The 4,084-nt window shown below is 38.8% G+C and overlaps 1 pseudogene; it reads right to left on the bottom strand.

Annotated features, from left to right (window-relative positions):
• Positions 1 to 957: 957 nt before the first annotated feature.
• LOC142164036 (TATA box-binding protein-associated factor RNA polymerase I subunit B-like) lies at positions 958 to 3,144 on the bottom strand (annotated as a pseudogene).
• Between the last annotated feature and the right edge of the window lie 940 nt (positions 3,145 to 4,084).

Below are 4,084 nucleotides of genomic sequence, written 5' to 3'. Positions count from 1 at the left end.
TAAAAGTCATGCTTTCTTTGAGCCGAGGGTCTATCGAAAATAGAATCTCTATCTGCACAAGGTCTAAGACTGCGTACTCACTATCCTATCTGGATCGCATTTGTGGGATTACGCTGGGTTTATGTTTTCTTTTTTCTTTTTGGTTAAAAGTGTTTTTTTGAAAAAATACTTTTGGAAACTAGCAATTTATGTTTTGACTAATCACTTTAAAAAGCATTTTTCCAATATCAGATTAGCAATTTATTTTTCTAAAAAGCTTGGCCAAATACCTTAACCATGTAAAATAAGCACGAACTTTTGGCTTCCAAAAATTTGGCCAAACAGGCAATTTCACGTCCACCAGGCAACGAATAGCCCCTTCTACTGTACCACACCGTCTACAAACCAGCAATAGGGCCAGTATATAAAGTGCTCAACAAGACATTAAAATTGTCGAGCTTAGTAGCGCAAGCTTGTTACCCAAGTGGGGACATCAAGGTGTTGGGACACTGTAAATAAAGCCCTTGCCAGAAGTAGTTTGGTTGGTTGGGCCAGCAATGATAACTGGGGGGTTGTTTATGCTGTTTTGGGAGCAATATTGGCATGTCACGTTCCCTAAGGAAGTGACTTTGTAGAGGTTGACTTTGGTTTGGTGCTGTCTTCACAGAGCAGTGCTTCAACCTCTGGTCGGCAAGGGGAGCCGTTGCTGTCAAAAGTCCAGTTTGCGCCACCACCCTAATTATCTGAATTGTTTGTCATAGTTTGGACTTTGGACCATCACCCTTTTTTAAAGGATCTCTTATGAAACGGGTATACAATTAAAATAATATTTGTAACGAACTCCAAAATCAAAACTTATGCTTGCGACAATAGCAAATTCAATAGGCTCATCAATGATGATTTTCGTTACTCATTGCGACAAAATTCACACGCTTTCGACAAAACCAAAGAAAACTGGCTCATCCATGATGATTTTCGTTACTCATTGCGACAAAATTCACAAAAATCTATTAGCAAGTCTCTTAAATAAGCAATAATCTGTTCTTCTTTCTAGCATTTCCAATCTTTTCTCAAAAGCGAATACTCCAACATGCATAGTCCTAACATCTATTTGTGCAACCTTAGCACAAGATCGAAGTAAACATACACATAAGCCCCTTCCTCTTTCTTTCTACCTAATGTACCGTTTTCCTTCTTCACATATTTCCTTTGTCGGTTATAAACAAATCGATTTTCTTCAATATCTGCTTTCAGCTGCCTCAATGCCGTTTCATTCCAAGACTCTGCTGAAGGTTGATCTCCATATGCTTTACTAGGGCAATAGGCCTTACCCTCCAAGCGGCATTGCGAGCAATTAATTGCATTACAAACACCACCATCCGTTCACTTTCTTTTGCTGTGCTGCTGCAGCCATGTTTGGATCCACTATGTCGAAAACCGTTATAAGTGTGGGAGTCTGTTTTCCCATCTTCTGATGCTTTGCCAGCCTTATTTAAAAATAATGTAAAATTCAGCTATTAAATGGAGTATTAAACAAACAAAGATGAGTATAGGACTGAGAGAAACATCAAAAGTAGATTTATACACATCTGATGTATTATCATGAGGATTTGAATCACATGAAGTAAAATCGTCTGCAGCAGCAGCACCTCTTGCATTGCAGCTGAAACTACATTCTCCAGCTCCATTCTCATCAGCAAACGCTAAACCACTGGAACAAGAAGAAATCATTCCCCATTTTCCACCATTGAGCTCATAAAGAATCCTCATTATCACAATCAGTATAGACATCATGCAAACACAAGAAGGCATGCAGAATGAACTCATTATCTGATGAATACAACTTCGATCGGAGGCATAGACCACTCATGGGAAGCTATAGCATGGAAGTTCACTGGAGGCAATTCCAGCTGCTTCTCTAAATCAAGAAAAGCAGCAAAATATGGGAGCTTTCCTTCAATATGTCTGTCGGCAAGATTGCTTCCCTATGAGATAGCCAGAGAACAAGGTAAAGGAATCCTGCTGCTCAAAGATTTATGCCATATGGTTACTGCCCGCTTTCCAAGTAAAATTTGGGCCTTAAAAAAGGAAAGTTGAGTGAAGTAAGGAAACTCAACCTGCAGAGTATCATAGAGTTTCACACCCAATCTCTCACTAAAGACATACACAACTTAATGAACCCACTTTGCCTGAGTATATGATTCAGAATTTCAGATGTTTGTCATAAATCCAGCCACCTATCATAAACCGGAGGTAAGAGAGGACAGATCATGTCGTTCCTTCATGTTTAATAAATTAATTCAAAAGTGAAGGACCAACACTCAAGAATGACATTTCATTCTCGTTACACACGTTTGCCCACTAGGAACCAAGTAGTTATGCTGAATCAGTAGTCTTGCACTTTACAAGTTGTGTTTCGGTATAATGCAAGTGACAACAAGCATAGCAACTACTTAGTCAAACGTGCAATGCTAGCTAGGCTAAAATTCAGCGATAAAACTTCAGCTTCGGTGACTAATGGTTGTTAACAAATCATAGGGAAACAAGAACAGAATGAAAATATCCTGATTTCCAACCTTGTGTGTATAAAGATAATCAAAATAATACCTTGAGTTTGAGACTCTGATTCGTGAATGACATTGTCTGCCCACTCATGACTCATACCTTTTCATGTGCCACGAGTCTCAATCAAATAGGCCTAGCAAGCGCAACAATCAGAGGGCTTATGTAAAATTTCTCCACCCGAGCCTTGCACTGCAACTGGATCATAACTTGTACCCCGATAATATACCTCAACTGGATCTCTGAATAATAGTCTGTATAAGTCAAAGAGCTTTGAGACGATCCAAAATCACTAAGCACAGCAGGCCCAACTCCATCACCTCCATTATGCTCGTCATATTCATCTAAGGTTTTCTAAGTCTTTAAATGCTGGGTAAGTTTTACCTGAGATAAGAGTTCAGGTTGATTGACCTGAGAATATTGATGGCGCTGACTAGCAGAGTATATTCCCCCATCATTGAATAGGTCGTCATCATCAACACCTGTGTCAATGATGTCATTCGCTTGAGAGCCGCAACGAGTGCAATAGAAGAATCCATCAACGACATCATTAAAGGATAGATTGCTACAAACCTCACAGCACCTTCGAATCTTCTCTGTCATTCTAATTAATTGTATGGGCCATTCATCAGAGATGCAGCGTCAAAGCACCAGCTATTTAGTCGAGTGGCACTAGGTCGAATCAAGGAGGTTAAATTGTTTAATTAATTAAAATTAGATCTTGCTTAATACACGAGCACTCGACAACAACAACATACCTAGTATGATCCCACAAGTGGGGTTTGAGGAGGGTGGTGTATATGCAGACCTTACCCCTACCTCGTTTGAGTTAGAGTAATGCACGAGCACTCTATCAAGGAAATCATACTTATTCAAACTTCCAATCGTTTTTGACAAAAGAAAATAACATAACCTAACTTACAAAATTAGACCCGAAAGTGACATTTGATATCCATTTTCAATTCTCTTATCTCTATCTCTATTGTCCGTAAGTATGAAGCTATCGAAGTCCACCATTGAGTTTCCGATGCCAGAAACCAATTCCACCACATGTATAACAAGATGGATTGCTTGGATCATCAAGTTTTACACTTGCACCAGCAAAGGAAAAGAGAAAGATCCAAAATTTTGTAATCTGACTACAGCAGTACCTTTCGTACATTAAGGAGAATTAAAGAGGAGAAATATCATGAGAATAAAATGGAAATTGGAAGAACACGTGAAGAGAAGGATTTTCTCATCTTATTTTCAAAAATTTCAACATACATAGTTACAGTATCCAGTGTGGAACACCTACTACACTCTTTACCATATTATATCAAAGAACAATTACTTATATAGTTATCTAACAGTAACACCCCTCAGGCAGGTGCAGACAATTGCATACAAGTTGGCTACATGTGTATGTACTTCAGGGAACAACAAGGACTTGGTGAATAAGTCTGCAATATTTTGCGAACATCGCCATAATGTCTCGCAAGAGAATCTTTTTCCTTGATAAAGTTACAATCAATATCTTTGTGTTTGGTTCTTTGAAGCACCA

This window comes from Nicotiana tabacum, chromosome 9, assembly GCF_000715075.1.
Source record: "Nicotiana tabacum cultivar K326 chromosome 9, ASM71507v2, whole genome shotgun sequence".
In the NCBI taxonomy this organism is placed as follows: domain Eukaryota; kingdom Viridiplantae; phylum Streptophyta; class Magnoliopsida; order Solanales; family Solanaceae; genus Nicotiana; species Nicotiana tabacum.
This window is presented reverse-complemented; position numbering and strand designations above follow the sequence as displayed.